An 18,186-nucleotide genomic window follows, 5' to 3' on the forward strand; every position below is an offset into this window, starting at 1 on the left:
TTTGAAAATGACATAAGTGTTAAAGTTGATGGAGCCAACTCTCTCTCACCTGCTAGGCTATTTTGTTTTTAACTTACCCTGAGTGGTTCTTATAGAGTTTTAAAATAATTTATGAAAACAATATTTTTATCAATGGGTAGATGTTAATTTGGGAACTAATACATTACTTACCATATACATAAGTACAAATGTATTTGTTGAAAAAATAATTGCTTAATATATGAGGAGCCTCAAGGTTTAAAAAATTCTATATGGAGATAAATTACCATTTTTATTTAAGTACTCTATTTTTTTTCTTTTGTTTGCCACCCTGTAAGTTACACAACTGTTCATTAAAGTATCCATGTCCTTTAAAATAAATTTAGTATTGCTCAATATATCTTACCTTATAATAGACAAATATGCAAATTGACCGCACCTTCGCTACGCCCAAGCCACGCCCACCCACCAAGCCACGCCCATCAACCACGCCCACCAGGAAACCGTTGCAGGGATGCTGGGATGCAGCAGAGCCCAAGGCCCAGAAAGCCGCCCAAGGCTTTCCGGGCCTTGGGCGCCAGCGGGGTGCCTGCTCCGATCGCAGGAGCGAGCCGACCTGGGGGGTCGGCTCGCTCCTGCGATCGGGTCGCAGGGACGCTGGGGTGCGGGTGGAGCCCCAGGCCCGGAAAGCCGCCCGGGGCTTTCCGGGCCTTGGGCGCCAGCGGGGTGCCTGCTCCTGAGATCGGGTAGCAGGGACGCTGGGTGCAGCCGAGCCCAAGGCCACCACCCAGGGCCAAGCCGGGACCCTGAAAGAAGGTAGAAGGCGGTGGCCACAGCCAAAGCCTGGGTCCCCGGTGCCGGCAGAAAACTGGTGCAGGCAGCCAGGTGAATGAAGGTCTATTGCACGAATCTTCGTGCAAACAGGCTACTAGTATATATATATATATATATATATATATATATATATATATATATAGAAAAATTTAGTAGTTTTTCTAGCTAGAGCAGTGTTAGTTTAGGTTAAATTGAAATTCTCACTGGATACAGATCTCGAAGGACATATTTGATCCTTATTAACATGTTTGCAATTAACAGCCCACATGCAAGAGCTATAGTTTTAATCACAGAACATGACTTTAGTCTTGCTGAGCTGATAAAAACTGAACCATCACCAAGCTGCCAAGTTAGGTTCCATATTGCAGCCCTGTTTTTAATTAGATGTTAAATTGCCATCAAATTGTACTTTGAAACCATATCTCCATCTTTTCATTAAGCCAAAGACATTCAGTATCTCCTACTGTGAAATACAGGGATGACCTTTTTATTTAAATCAGTTTTGCCTTTTCCATGCCTACTTTCTTTCTTTGTGTGTGTGTGTGTGTGTGTGTGTGTGTGTGTGTGTGTGTGTATGTGTGTGTGTATTTGTTTCTTGATAAAGGTTTGTATTTGGATTTAAAATTTTCAGTTTATTATCTTGTTCAAGAATGACTTTTTGGACATGAAAAAAGTAGTAAATGTTATTTAGTATAAATATGATACATATTTTGTCTCTTTTTCCCAGGTTGGCTACACTTAAAAGCTTTCTAGAAATCAAGATAATTCTGAGGGTTTTGAGAAGCTAGAAATATTTTAGTTTCCATATTCAGATTCTTTCTGAAAGTTAATTCTTATAAGACAATAGAGAAAGAAGATAGTGCCTACTTCTATCACTGTTTCTTTTCTTTCTTTAAAAAATGTATTGATTCTGAAAAATTTATTTTCTTTTTATTGTTGACAGTATTACAGATGTCCCCCAATTCCTCACCGCTCTCCCCTCCCCCATTTATCTCCCTCTCCCCAGTTCCTGCCCCACCCCAGGCCTTCATTAGGCTATTGTCTCTGCCCATTGGCTATGCATGTATGTATATGAGTTCTTTGGTTAATCTCTTTCCATCTAGCCACCTTCCCCTCTGAGATATGCCAGTCTGTTCCATGCCTCTATGTCTCTGAACCTATTATGTTCATGAGATTGCACTTATAAGTGAGATTATGTGATATTTGTCTTTCTTTGGCTGGCTTATTTCACTCAGCATAATACTCTCCAGGTCCTTCAACATTGCAGCAAAGGGTAATAGATCCTTCTTTTTTACAGCTGCATAGTATTTCATTCTGTAAATATACCACAGCTTTTTTTATTCATTCATCCAGTGATGGGCACTTGGGCTGTTTCCAGATTTTAGCTATTGTAAATAACACTGCTTTAAACACAGGGATGCATGTGTTCTTTCTGAATGGTGTTTCGGGCTTCTTAAAATATATTCCTAGAAGTGGTATCACTAGGTCAAACAGTAGTGCCATATTTAATTTTTTTTGTAAATTCCACACTGTTTTCCACAGTAGCTGCACCAGTCTGCATTCCCACCTTGCAGTGTACTAGGGTTCTCTTTTCTCTGCATCCTCACCAGCACTTGTCATTTGTTGATTTGTTGATGGTAGCCATTCTGTTAGTGGGAGGTGATATTTCATGGTTGTTTTAATTTGCATCTCTCTGATGATTAGTGACGTTGGGAATTTTTTTCATATGTCTCTTGGCCATCTGTATGTCCTCTTTGGAGAAGTGCCTATTCAGGTACTGTGCTCATTTTTTTAATTGGGTGATTTGTCTTCCTTTTGTTGAGCCGTATGAGTTCTATATATTTTGAAAATTAAACTCTTATCAGATGTGTCATTAACAAATATGCTTTTTTTATTGATATTTTTAGACAGAGGAAGGAAGAATGAGAAGGGGAGAGAAACATCGATATGAGTGTGAAACATCAATAGGCTGCCTCTTGAATACCCACCCCCACTGGGTATAGAGCCCGCAGGCAGGTCATGTGCCCTGACCAGCAATCGATCAGCAACCTCTTGGTTCACAGGATGACACCCAACCAACCTGAGAAATTACATGTGATTTCTGCTGGGTAGAAGGGAATTCCGAAGTCCAGTAGTTTATAATAAATTTAATAATTTATTATTTAGTAAGACCCATATTGAGATAAAATAGCTGATGACTTTGAAATGCATTTACTGGAAGAAAACAAAAAACACCAATTGTAATTTTATAGAGGACAGTCTTCATGTAGTAAATTCAAATGGAGAATTAAAAGAGTTTACTCATAAGACAAACCTTAAATGCATATAAATATTTTTGGTAACACTGGGGCAGTGGAAGGCGAGCAAGATTCCTTTAGTATCCTTGGTAATACTGTATTTTGTATTGAGAATCACTCTGAGACTCATCAGGGATGGGGCATGAGGACCTACATGCCATGCATTTCTCGGCTCAGCATAATTCTTTCAATTATTAGGGTTGGTTTATGCCTACTCAATTTCACTTTCGTTTTCCTATGTGCAAAAAAGCAGTAATTCTCCCTTATAGGACTAGTGTGAAGCTTTAATAATATGTATAAAACTTTAAGAAGTATACATACTGCATATTAATAATAAGAATAATAACACTATTAGATATAGATTCCTGATTTACAATTTTAAAGAAAAATATACATTTTTTTTTGTTTTCTCAAACATGATGTTAACTTGAGCATTTATTTAATAATATAAACCTTTAAAAATACTCAAAAGTAAATCGCTTTAATGCTCGGTTCCTTTTAGTTTGTAAAAGTCATATATTAATGCTTGGCACTCTTGATTTCCTACTGCTAAATTATTAGTAATGTTTATGATGATGATGTCATGATACTGTGATATGACTAATATATGCTGCCAGTGGCTCCAAACTAAATTAAATCACAGTGGTAATGATGGGCAACCCTGCAGAGCATGAGCAATTAAGATATAAAACCATTAGTTGTAATGAAGAATTCTCATTTCTATGGAGTGATTTTTCACAGAAAACTAAAGAGGATGAATCCAAGTGAGCCCCCCAAAATAAAATAATTAGTTCTTGTTGCTTCATTAGCATCTTAAGAGATAATGACTATTGAGCCCTTTAGTATGTTTTCCAGAAGCTAATTAGAAATGTAACTTATAATTTTTTGAATTGGATACAGAAAAAGTGCTCATCAAAATGTCATTTAAGTTGAGCTCTTTTCTTCTGTTGCTTTTTTTTTTACTTGTTTTTGTGATAATTAATAAAAGGGAAATGAGATAAACCCATATCTCTTAAGTAGAATACAATATTTTGTTTCTTTATTAAGCTTAGATATTTAGCTGTAAACACACATATGTGTTTATATATGCTAAGGTCACAGCAGGTATTATTGCTAACTGATTGGGTGATAAAAAATACTTTGTATAATCTTAGGAATTGCAACAGTCAATGACATTGTTTTACTGATGGAGAAGCCAAAATTCAATAGTGTTGTCATCTGTGAAGCTGGTTAGCCTACCTAGCTCTGTGTTCATCCTCCCCAACAGCAAGGCAGCTTCTGAGCTCCATTCCTCAGTTTCTTTTCCCTTTTCCCTGTGATGGTCAGTTTGCTGTGCCCAGCAGTATTGCCATCTCCATTTTTGCCTCTAAAATTTCCAACTGATAATTCAACATATTTATATTTAAGTAGTTAAGTCATGTGTAAAAATTGGATACTTTATGTTTGCTTCACATACCACCTCCCCCCCCCCCCAATGCCATAAAATGTCAGTTTTAAAAAAAAATTGTGTTTGGTTTTTGAATTCTCTGCCTTGTAAGTTTGAACTGGTTTTTGGCCTTTTCCTCTTCTTCATCCAGATTTCCTATTAATTTGTTGAAGTCATTTAGTGGTTGGCTGTGGCTAAATTAAGCAAGAAGCTAATGGCTAAAGAGACTCCAAATAATCAAAGTAAGAACGAACATCACAAGACAAACATTTTAGCAATAAGCTTAGTTGAAATGGTAGGACATTGGACTTTAGGTCTGACCTTCTGCAGAGATAGCCAGAAGTTCAACTTACTGGGGTAATGGATTCCAATTGCCCCTGCACAGAACTTTACTTAAGAAGTGGGATTATTATTCTAAAAACAAGGGGTAAGAGTAAGGTTACTCCCTGCAAGCCACGTGATTGGGGAAGAATTTAGTCAACAAAATAGTCTGTGCATAGTCTTTATGCCTATAACCATGGCCATGTTGTATATGGGATTCTCAAACAATGTAAGTGGGAAGGATAGAGAAAAAAAAAAAAAACTTGGAGAACTGGAAAAATAGCTGATTCACATCATAGGATTGAGAGCTGCCTCTGGGCGGCATTTATATGGAACACAACTATCTACCTACTCTGTGTCTATTCCTGGAGGACTATCCACGTATCTCTCCCACTGAACTCTTGTCTCCATTCATCCAGTCTTGTTCTTCCCATGACTAGACAGCCAGCAAATTAGCCCTGGCCCATGAGTCAGTGTCTCTCCTTAGTCATCTCTCCTTAGTAAAGTAGATGTGGTGTACTTCCCTGCACTCTGCCTAATGCAGTTTACCTTTATTGCTCTATTTCAGGTTTATCCATGAATAGGACCATGACACAGAGAAATTCTGACCTACCCATAAACCAGGGCCAATTATTTTCTCCCATCCTACCTTATAATAGACAAATATGCAAATTGACCGCACCTTCGCTATGCCCAAGCCACGCCCACCAACCAAGCCACGCCCATCAACCACGCCCACCAGGAAACCATTGCAGGGAAGCTGGGGTGTAGCGGAGCCCAAGGCCAGGAAAGCCGCCTGAGGCTTTCCCGGCCTTGGGCTCGCTCCTGCGATCGGGTCGCAGGGATGCTGGGGTGCGGCGGAGCCCAAGGCCCGGAAAGCCGCCCCAGGCTTTCCCAGCCTTGGGCGCCAGCGGGGTGCCTGCTCCGATCGCAGGAGCGAGCCGACCTGGGGGGTCGGCTCGCTCCTGCGATCGGCTCGCAGGGACGCTGGGGTGCGGCGGAGCCCAAGGCCTGGAAAGCCGCCCCAGGCTTTCCCGGCCTTGGGCGCCAGCGGGGTGCCTGCGATCGGGTCGCAGGGACGCTGGGGTGCGGCGGAGCCCGAGGCTTTCCCGGCCTTGGGCGCCAGCGGGGTGCCTTCGCAGATCGCAGGAGCCAGCCGACCTGGGGGTCGGCTGGCTCCTGAGATCGGGTAGCAGGGACACTGGGTGCAGCCGAGCCCAAGGCCACCACCCAGGGCCAAGCCCGGACCCTGAAAGAAGGCAGAAGGCGGTGGCCACAGCCAAGGCCTGGGTCCCCGGTGCCCGCAGAAAACTGGTGCAGGCAGCCAGGTGAATGAAGGTCTATTGCACGAATCTTCGTGCAAACGGGCTACTAGTCCTATTTAAATTTGCAAATTTAAATTGAGTATTTTCTAGCTGCCTCTTCTTGTATCTCACAGTGATATATCCTACTTGCTTCTTTTTTAATATGTTTGATTTCAGAGAGAAAAGGAGAGGAAGAAGGAGATAGAAACATCAATGATGAGAGAGAATCACTGATTGGCTGCCTCCTGCATATCCCCTACTGGGGATCTAGCCTGCAATCTGGGCAGTTCCCTGACCGGGAATGGAACCCGTGACCTCCTGGTTCATAGGTCAATGCTCAACCACTGAGCCACACTGGCCAGGCTATTGTACTTTCTTTACAGGAAATTTAGATCGTGTCGAGTAAACATTTTGTGCTTCATAAGGCAATATTACAATGCAAAGTAATAATTTTTGAAATATTTTATCCTTTATATAAGTTCCAAAGTTGAGCAGTAATGTACAGCAACATGTACCCTCTTCAGTTCTATTTCCCCATTTGTCAATCATGGGCTACTTTAGAATTTCCCACGTTTCAGTTCCATTGTCTTTCTTGTTATATGGTATTGTTCTAATTATGTTCTTTTCACTTTCTAATAGCTAGCAGAAAAATATACTTCTAATACTTCATATAGGAAACTACAGATAGAGCTAACCTTATCGCTGTTCCTCTCTGCTGCTTTCATCGTGTCTGGAATATGATATAGTGCCACCTCTTGTAGTTTTAGAGGCTTTTATGTCATTCACTAGAGTTTGATTCTGCTGTAATAATTTGATCAGAACTAATTGGGTCATATTGCATTGTCAATTTACAGCCTTCAAAACTGACTACAAATACTTTTTTAATGTCTTGGAGATAAATACCTTAGTCAACAAAAATTTCCAGTGTTTGACCTAAAGGGCTATGAGCATCAGAAAATGCACCATCATTTGATTTAGTTATCCAGGCAAAGTATGTTTAATCTAATCACATCTATGTAGGTGGCAGTCCATGAACCCTTCCTTTAACCATGGCCTGATGAGTACTTAGTGAGGACTTTTTTTTTTGTAAGCTATGATACTAATTGGAAATGACAAACTGGAAATCAATAAAGATCCATAAGGCACATTTTCCTGTCAGGGTGATTATCATTGTTCCTTTGCTAAGGTAGTCGGTTATTGTTACCATTGCAGTTCTGCTTAAGCAACATCAATCTCCTGAAAGAAGTAATTAACAAACATTTCAAAAACTTTACTTCATAGACCATGTTCTGAAGATTAATCTGTATATTAAAAATATTCTTAGCTATAAATTCGATTAACTTGTTACTTCAGCCAATAATGTCATTGATTCTATAAAACAGTCTTAGTTTTAAAGGTCTGTATATATAGTAAACTTCTCTTCATTTCTAGGGTCTCCAGATTCCAGTAGTTATATGCAATGTCTTTTATATATATCACCAAAAGTATTGAATACACAGTCAAGGAAGTGAGATCCAGTTCTGCATTTTCTTTTCTATCATTACTCATTTTTCATTAATTTTACCTGTCTGCAGTATACAGTATTTGCCTTATAAAAGAATATGCTGCATTGATGGGAAAGAATTGATTTATAGTATCTAAATGTTGATGGTGAAATTTCTCATCTCTGATTTTTATTGTATGCTCTGCTGTCTTGAGATGGGTGATTGAGAAGGCTTAAATAATCTCAATAGAGAATGGAGATTTAAAATATGTCAGAAAAAGGAGAAAATTGTCTTTTTATTTTTGCATAATTTACATAAAATAAAATACAATAATTTAAATTATTGTATTTTACATTTTGATACATTTTTGTGGGTGCAGATAATTAACACAACTTTAATTAAGATGAAGAACATTTCTCTCACTCCAGGAATTCCTCAAACTGCCTGCTTTGCCCCCTCCCTCCCACCACCCACACACAATCAGTGTTCTAAACTGTTCTTATTTCTTTTACTTTAATTACTTGAGCTTGTTCTAAAACTTGACCTAAATGGAACTACACCATGTGTATACTCATATCTGCTGTTTTTTGTTTGGTATAACGTTTTTGAGATTTACCTAATGTTATTGCATGTTCTAGGTTTCTTTGTTTCTTTTCTTTTTTTGGTTTGTTTTATTGCCAAGTAATATTCTGTTTATATGAAACAACTTGTTTATTCACTCATCCGCTAATAGATATTTAGGTGAGTTCTTACAGCTAAAGGTGCCCTAAACATTTTGTTATAGTCTTTTTGTAAACATTCAAAAAATTATTATGGATACATTCATAGATGTGGTATTAATTATAAAAAGCATTGCCGAAACCGGTTTGGCTCAGTGGATAGAGCGTCGGCCTGCAGACTGGAAGGTCCCTGGTTCAATTCCAGTCAAGGGCATATACCTTGGGTGCGGGCACATCCCCAGTAGGGGGTGTGCAGGAGGCCCCTGGTCGATGTTTCTCTCTCATCGACATTTCTAGCTTTCTATCCCTCTCCCTTCCTCCCTGTAAAAATCAATAAAATATATTTTTTTAAAAAAGCATGCCAACTTATTATCCAAAGAGATCATGAAGGCATCAATGTACTGTCTCTCATCTCTCAATCAACCTTTCATTGCCTATTCTGCAATAATGGAGCTGGATCCTGTATGCCTGTCACCTTGCAGCAAACAACATGTTAAACTTTGTTAATAGAGGGGACTTCAAGGGCATTGCAGTGAAGGGCTTCTCTTTCTGGCTCTTGGGTACACATGCCAGGGTGTTCCACCCTACCCTCATGCCCAGCGTGTGCCATCCCCAAGGCAAAGCTTGCATACTCAGTCTTGGTTGGCACTGTGCACAGCAGGTCTTGCTTTTGCAAATGAGCTCCCAATGCTCCCGTTCACTCCCTGTGCCTCCCTGGCAGCTCTGGCCCACCTGTAGTCACCTGATTCTGTGTTTTCCTGCTTGCCAGTATCAGCTGAGCTCCCTTGCCTGCCGGCTCTGATGAACCTATACAGGGTGGGTGGGAGGAGCGGATACATGCCGCCTGCTTTCCCAGTGAATGTGGAACAGTGAATGTGACCCTGGCAACCAAATAGGCTTCTTAGCCATCCAGTGCTCGACACCCTTCTCCAATGAAGTCTGAACCCCTAATCTGGGAGGAAGCACACCTTCCTATATCATCACTGAGTATTCTTTAGAGCTCTCTTTACACCTTTATAGTTACTCCTCTGCTATAATTAGCAATTCCTTCTTTTAATCCTTCCCTTTGAGTTTCTGTGTCTTATGTTTCCTAATTGGACCTAGATAACACTGATTATACCATTTTATACTCTCACCAGCCGTGTATTAGGAGTGGTTTATCTAAATTCTTGCCAACACTTCTTATGCTCAACTTTTAAAATTGTAATAATTTTTCTAGTGGTAAAGAAAAAATATGCTTTTAATTTTATATCAGATTGAAAAGGGAATCTCTTCTGCTTCACACCTAAGAATGAATTAAATGATCATAATAAACATATTGTGTATACATCTACATTTTTGTGTGTGTGTGTGTGTGTGTGTGTGTGTGTGTGTGTGTGTGTGTGAACATTTGACACACTTCTCAGAGGCAGCATGTCTATGCTTAGAGGCTTGTTTTGGTCTTTTAAAGATTAACTTTATTCTTTTTTAGGAAGAGTCATGTGGAAATTATTACTTTTAATATTAAATATGCAAAAATTTTAAAATGAGTTTATTGGGGGGCATGGTGAGTTTAGTCTGTGGATTTTGTTGCACAGAGATAATCCCATGCCCTGAGAGAGGTCTGAGAAATGCAGTGTCGCTCAGAGTGGGCCGGAGTTCCTCCAGCAGGTAGTTAGAAGAGCTGCTGGGCAAGGAACCAGAGATTTTGTAGGACTTCAATAGCTATCAATACAGATACAAAATTACGATGGCCAAATATAATCCCATATTACAGGGGCTTTTCTTTATAAATATCTGTCAGGCAGCCTTTTAACAAGTGTTAATTTAAACATAGGTGTATTTAGCTCTGATATTGCAAAGAAAATCCCCAATACAAACTTTTTATAATAGGGATTTAATATCATCATCTTTATATATCAAACGCCAGATGAGAAAATAGAAACCACTCATAATAACGGGATTTTACACATAATGTTGCTGGAATGCATGTACTTTATAAAAGAAAGGCTATTAGCAATTGTCATTTTTAGAAATTTGGAAGAAACTATGCACTGACAAAGAAAAACAGTGATACAGAATGGGAAAGAATGGTGTATTAATATATTCATCAAAACTTTGTGACTAGAACAACTGTAGTATGCAATTCTGCATTGTAGTAACATTTAGAGTTTTTGTTAACTTCAATTTATCACTGTGGTAATTAGATATATTTAATACACTTTTATAAGATAGGACATTATTGAAATAAACACTATGATTTTGATAAATATTTATTATTAACTAAATTAATCCATTGATTGAACATGAATCTTCCAACTTTGTGGACCTCCCCATTTAATGTTTATAATGAGGAGACCAGAGTTAGATTGGATGGCTTTTATGTAATTGAAGTAATATTAAGGTTTGAAACTAAGAAAGTCATTCCAAAGACTTGCAGCCACATTTAATCACATTTAGCACCACAAAATTGGCTGTCAAAGTCTAATTAACTATCAGGCATTAGCTCTATTTTCCATGCTGCTCACTTGCACAACCTTTCATTATAACATCTGGCAAGTTTTTTAAATTCCCAAAAAAACCTGTTCCTCCTATAGTTTTAGAGCATAGAGTTATAGTGATATAAACTGTTAGAACTAAAACAAAAGCATAACTGATGCTTCATTGTTGAACCATTAAGAAGGTTTTTATAATCATATTTGAGTTACTGGTCACTTCATTTTAGATGAATGCACACGATTAAGCTTAAAGAGACATTTTAACAAGCAAATGATGGCATATAGTTTAGTTTTACTATTTAGTGAGGTTGGAATTTTTCCCAAATTGAAGCCCAACTATCAATAGGACATTTCACCTGCTCTTAAATCATGATGCATATCCAACTTAGTCTTTGTTTTCTTGATTTTTTTTCCAACCACTAAAATGTTATTTCATCACATAATTGTATTTTGTTATTAATTGAAAATCAAAGAGAAGGGCATATTTGTGTGTTTGCCATCATAGTTGTAGATAAACATTTTATAACATAAAATCTTGATGATAAGAAAATATTACAATATCCAGGAAGTGCAGGCTGATCACTTACAGAGAGCTACGGACTGACAATAGACATTAATTAGTGACACCTGATGCCAAAAGAACATGAAATGATAACTTCATTGTGGTTAGGAAAGACATCATTATCAAATAAGAATTCCAGACACGGCTAAACCATCCTGTAAGAGTGACTGGAAAATAAAGATATATTCATTAAAAATATATCAAAATTATAACACAAATGGTACATGTTGAAAAAAGTACAAAAATAAATACTTCAGCAAATTGTAGGGAATTATTCAAGAGAAAGCAAAGGGAAAGTGAATTGCAAAAACTGATGAACAAATAAATGGCTAGATTTCATTATTTTAATTAGCTATGTCAGAAAAATAATAGTAGAAACAATGACTCATTTGCAGGGTTACGGTGGTAAAGTCCAAGTCAGGTGTAAATCATTGAAAATGGTGAGGAATTTTAATGTTAAAGATTTGGTGTTATGTTTTCTAAGGTCCTAATACTCTTCAGAAGGAGGATAAACTACCTATTATATAATTACTTTCATTCATCTATGCCACCTGTGCATGTAAACATTTAAAGGAAATCATTTAAAGACATTTTGTAACTTCCAAACTATCAGAAAGGAAAATAGTACTAAATAAAGTGCAATCAATACACTATGAAGCAGGAAAGAGGAAAGAAAACAAAGAAAGAAAAGAAACATTGCAAAATAAAAAGCACAAAATAAAGTGATAGAAAAGAGTTCAACTGTATTTTTTTAAAAATTACAATAGACAAAACAGAAATAGGGATAGATTGGATTTCTTAATCTATTTGAAGGGTTCTTGAGGACTGCACATAAAATAGAAAAGGTAAGAATTAAAAACAATGAAATTGGGGGAAGAAGTGAAAGGCAAGTACTAATCAAAAGAAAATCAGTTACATCAATATTAATATCAGAAAAAATCCACAAAAGGTGGAAATGAAGAGCTGGAAGTTAATTCAGTTTATTCCGGTGGTGTTGCCTCGGAATACCTATTCAAACAGAGCAGTGCTTGATTCTCTCAAAATCATCTTCCTTTTCTGCTCTGTAGTTACCATTGTTCCCATGCCAGTCTTCATGATTAATTTCCTTACAATGGATTCTTATCCTTTCCGTTGCTGATGTTGAGTTTCCCCATCTTGATCATATATTCTTCAGAGCATCTCCAAATTCTTGTGTGTCAAAGACATGGTATTAACTATGAGATTAAACTCTCAAAGTTAACAGGTTTCCATCAGTGTTTTATCACAAAAGTTGATGGCACAGAGCATGTTATTTCATTAATCCTGAAATCTGACATTCCAGGAATAGGGCATCCATTTTATACTTTCACTAGAGGCCCAGCACATGAAATCATGTGCGGGTAAAGTCCCTAGGCCTAGCCTGTGATCAGGGCATCTTCCACCCTCTCCCCAGTCCCGCCATGCATCTCCCACCCACCCCAGTTCCCCTTTTGCCATCTGGCAATCTGAAACTACAGGCCAGGGGGGAGGGATCAAGAGGTCTGCCGTTCTGCCTGCTCGCCAGTCTCCAGTCCCACCCCGCCGCCTCCACCCACCCTGGTTCCCCGTTCACCATCTGGCTATGATCAGAGCCTGCAGGCTAGGGGAGGGATCAAGAGGTCAGCCGTTCCGCTTGCTCTCCAGTCCCCAATCCTGCCCTGCCACCACCCACCCTGGTTCCCTGTTCACTACTCAGCAATTGGAGCCAGTGGGCTGAGGGGGTGGGGAAGAGGGACCTAGAGGTGGTCAATGCACCTCATAGCGACTGGTCAAGCGGTTGTTCTAGTTGATGCACCATTATGATTGCTAGGCTTTTATTATATAGGATGCCTTTCATAATGTTTCCTTATACCAGAGTTTTCTTTCATTGTGTTCACTGTTTATGTTTCAAAACCTACTTAAGCTTTCACTCATTATGATTATCCCCCACTCACCATTATATAATCCTTTCATCTGTGTGTGTATGTGTACTTCTATTTAGTTAAGTACTAGAGGCCCGGTGCACGGAATTCGTGCACGGGGGAGGGGGGGTGTCCCTCAGCCCAGCCTGTACCCTCTCCAATCTGGGACCCCTCCAGGGATGTCCGACTACCCATTTAGGCCCCGGGCAGTCAGACATCCCTCTCACAATCCAGGACTACTGGCTCCCAACTGCTCACCTGCCTGCCTTCCTGATTGCCCCTAACTGCTTCTGCCTGCCAGCCTGATCACCCCCTAACCACTCCACGGCCAGCCTGATTGATGCCTAACTGCTCCCCTGCCAGCCTGTTTGCCCCTAACTGCCCTCCCCTGCCGGCCTGGGTTCCCCCCAACTGCCCTCCCCTGCAGGCTTGATCGCCCCCAACTGCCCTCCCTTGCAGGCCTGGTCCCTCCCAACTGCCCTTTCCTGCTGGCCTAATCGCCCACAACTGCCCTCCCCTGCTGGCCATCTTGTGGCAGCCATCTTATGTCCACATGGGGGCAGCCATCTTTGACCACATGGGGGCAGCCATCTTGTGTGTTGGAGTGATGGTCAATTTGCATATTACTCTTTTATTAGATAGGATAGAGGCCTGGTGCATGGGTGGGGGCCAGCTGGTTTGCCCTGAAGGGTGTCCCAGATCAGGGTGGGGGTTCCCTTGGGGCGTAGGGGCAGCCTGGGTGAGGGGCCTGTGGTGGTTTGCAGACCTTCCATGCCCCCCGGCGACCCAAGTGGAGGCCCTGGTATCTGGGATTTATTTATCTTCTATAATTGAAACTTTATAGCCATCTTGGTTGGGTTAATTTACATACTCTCTCCTGATTGGCTGGTGGGCGTGCCTTGTGGGTGTAGCGGAGTGATGGTTAATTTGCATATTACTCTTTTTTAAAAATATATTTTATTGATTTTCCACAGAGAAGAAGGGAGAGGGATAGAGAGCTAGAAACATCAATGAGAGAGAAACATCGACCAGCTGCCTCCTGCACACCCCCCACCGAGGATGTGCCCGCAACCAATGTACATACCCTTGACCGGAATTGAACCTGGGACCATTCAGTCCGCAGACCAAAGCTCTATCCACTGAGCCAAACCAGTTTCGGCTGCATATTACTCTTTTATAGATAGGATGTATACACACATAATTTCCACTTAATGTATTCTAATTGCCTACTTATACATCTCTCTTTGAATAAAATGTTGAGTCAGTTGAGGGAAGTGTCTGTTTCATGTAGGATATCTGGTGCCAAAAAATGTATGCTAAAATTGGATAATCCATTCTGAGACCAGAATGTGAATTTGGAGATCATCTAGTGCAAATTTCTTATTTTATAGATGAACCTAATAGGCTACATAGCAATTATTAGCATGTACTACATTGTTCTTTGAAAAATCTATGTCAATATTGGGAAGGTTAAGTTTCTATTATATTAGTCAAGTATCTAATAAATCCTTTCTCTGGCATTGGCTGAGCTAAGGTAACTGGTTCATCATTAACTCCATTAAAAATAATCTACAACATGATTTCAGACTGCTTTAGCCTAGAATCATTAGGATTTAATGATTCTTCTAAAATCTAGGCTTCCTGTGGAAAAAACACTGTTAAAATGTATGCATTTGTGCAGATTAGGAGTTTCAATCTTTCCTGTTAAAGCTAATTTCAGTTCTTGTTTCTAACAATGATACCTATTTTTGCAACTTAGTGATGCCACTTTTTGCCTTTTCTTCAAGTCCACCTGCACTAAATATGAATACTAATGAAGGTTCCTCTGCTCCAGTGAGAATTCAACACTTTTCACTGTCCATGTTTATTTTTGTGACCTGCCATCTACATTGTGTCCTTACTTTTCAGTTTCCCTAACATTGGGACTTCTCTTCAAGAATTAGATATTTTCTTAGTGACATGCAGGTATGTCGTCCGCATTCACATTCATCTCCTATTGCTCACCTGCTGATTCAGCTACTTCCACCATTAGCAGCTAGATATGGCTGGGCACTGCCTATCTTATTGTGGGCTGCAGTAAGTGAGGAATTCTGTATGAGATAACAAGTATTCTGGTGAAAGAATGAGGGAAAGCCTATATCACAAATGCACTACAAAGGTTAAATTGTAAGGCAATTGTTTGAAAACAAAACAAGCAACAACAAAACAGTATCAGGTCCCCAAGTAGTTCACATCAATCAGAAAGATGTTGAAAGATATGGATGAAGACAAGATGGCCAAATGAATTTAAATGCAATGGCAGAACTCTTTCTAGGTGTAGTTTTACTAGATGCTTGAAACAAATTCAATAATACAGAGTAGAGTGGGAGCTGTTAATTTGAAAAAGATGGAAAGAGGAGGATGAATTTATGTCAGGCTCTTTAAGATACAGAATTTATTCTAATCCATGGGCTTCAGCCAAGAGAAAGATGCTTCTGTTATTGTTGTGACTTCAAGAATAAAATCTTAGGCATCTGTATTTACAGCATGTGATGTTTTATAGTTTTTAAGCTGCCAACAATGTGAGTTCTACTGAAAAATACAGATGGTTAAAACCACATGCACAGAAAGTGATCTTTTCCTTATTGCAGACCCTGTGTTTGATTCTTCTTGTTTACTTTTACTCTATTTTACATCTCCTGACAAGTACTGCTACTGCTCTGTGTTATCATTTATGGGGAATTTTATGCAAAATTTCATTAAATTAATTTTCATGTGATATCTTTGTTCTGATAATATCCTCTTTATATACCAATTTTTGAGATCTGTTTTCTCTTAAGTGGGTATGGTATGAGAAGTTATGAAATTTTTGTAAATTACTTAATGTAGTGTGTATAGATAAAGAAAACTGGAAGAAGTAACTAAAAATAACTATTAATATTTTGCACTCAAGAGAAACTATATTAGATTAACCATGATAGTTTTATATGTACTATCTTATATGTGTCTTATCTCAAAATAAAAACTTATTTTCAGAGTAATATATCTTAGTTAATGATATTCATGATGAGTGTATGGCATGAATATAAGGTACAGTGGTAGGTGCAATGACATTGTTTAATTATTAGGCAGAATTGTATAATTTTAATCATATTAAATATTATTTAATAATTAAAAATTAAAATAGACTAAGAAGTAGAAAAAGCTCAAAACATTTTAATGCAATCTAAGTTATTGAATTTTTCTTTTATGTTGTACAGCTCTAAGATACAATAGTTCTATGAGAAAGTTTTTAAATTAGTGACAGTTGAAGCTGTGATAGTATGAGAGGGTTTTAGCAATTTGTATTTGCATAGTGAACAAAGTATTTTCAACATTTTATAGAGAATAAAATAACTAATGTAGCTTATCTTAAATGTTAGAGCTACTGAGAAATTAAGAGAATCTATAATTGATATAATAATTATTTGTAAAAAAATTAGAAAATTGAAACATTTGTGTTCCAAATAGATGTGTTTAATATATTGACTATTTTACCCTATAATATATATATATATATATGTTATATATATGTTAGTGTTCTTTATTTTACATCTCATGCTTATGTGAAATTTCAAATAAGAATTTTTGCAGAAATATATACTTTGTATTTTTACAGAAATAATATATATTTATATATAGTCTATGTATGTGTTTTATTGAATTCATTGGTCATCAAAGTATATTCACTGTACTTAGTGTAGTGAATAAATGTGCTTAAAATTTAACACATTTTAAAGCTAAATTTGATTTGTACCTTGGATGTTAGTTCTGATTTACTCAAGGTTTAAGATCTAAAGAAGACTGGCTAAAATCCACATTTCATGTCCAGTGAAAGCCCAGAGCTCCCACAAATCCTTCTTCATATTCCCAATGGACATTTTTCTAGTCACCCCAGCTACATTTTTCTACATGTTCTAGAACTTTCTTTTTAGTTTGCCATCTGTCATGGATTTTTTCTCTCAGTTTGGACATATGTCCAAACTAGATGCTCAGTGTCATTTTCTTATTTGTGCCAACCCCCTCTCTGACTTCTGCCCGCCCCTCCCAAATGACAACAAAATATCAATAACCATCACCAATAGTGATTACCAATAGCAGCATCTATATATACAAAAGGCTAATATGCAAAGTGTCTCCTCAGGAGTTTGACCCAGAGACCAGGAGTTCAATCGCTCTCTATGACATGTGCTGACCACCAGGGGGTGGCGCAGAATGAAGGAAGGCCCTGGCCGGCAGCCGGAAGGCCCCTATCAGCCCTGATCACCAGCCAGGCCTAGGGGCCCTACCTGTGCACGAATTTCATGCACCAGGCCTCTAGTTACTTATAATAACCTAAAGGAGTAAACAATCAAAATTCCCATCAATTAGTAAATGACTAAACAAAATGTGGCATATTTTACAATGGAATGATGTTGTTCAGCAACATAAAAGAATGTAGCATGTTGATGCATGCTACAACATGGTTAGACCTTGAAAGAAAACATTGTTCCAAATAAAGGAAGGCAGTCACAGGAGACCACATTTTGTATGATTCCATTTATATGAAATGTGAAGAATAGGCAAATCTATAGAGACAGAAATTAGATTAGCGAGTCCCTAATATTGGTTACTGGGAGGGAGTTGGGGGAAATGGGATGATAACTACAGTGTCTGGGTATTTTTTGAGCTGTAAAAATGTTCTAAATTGATTATGATAATAGTCACAACTGTGAATATACTAAAAACCAATGAATTTTGAACATTACAAGAATGATTTGTATAGTATATGAATTAGTTCTCAATAAAACTGTTATTTAAAATATCACAAAGTCTTTGTGTTGGCAACCACCAAGACAGAGGTTTT

General features: G+C 38.5%; 1 protein-coding gene across 1 annotated transcript in view; it reads left to right on the plus strand.

Annotated features, from left to right (window-relative positions):
* Window positions 1–18,186, plus strand: part of SPOCK3 (SPARC (osteonectin), cwcv and kazal like domains proteoglycan 3) — a 356,111-nt gene that overhangs the window by 163,320 nt on the left and 174,605 nt on the right. The window lies entirely within an intron of this gene.

Source organism: Eptesicus fuscus, chromosome 6, assembly GCF_027574615.1.
Source record: "Eptesicus fuscus isolate TK198812 chromosome 6, DD_ASM_mEF_20220401, whole genome shotgun sequence".
Lineage (NCBI taxonomy): Eukaryota > Metazoa > Chordata > Mammalia > Chiroptera > Vespertilionidae > Eptesicus > Eptesicus fuscus.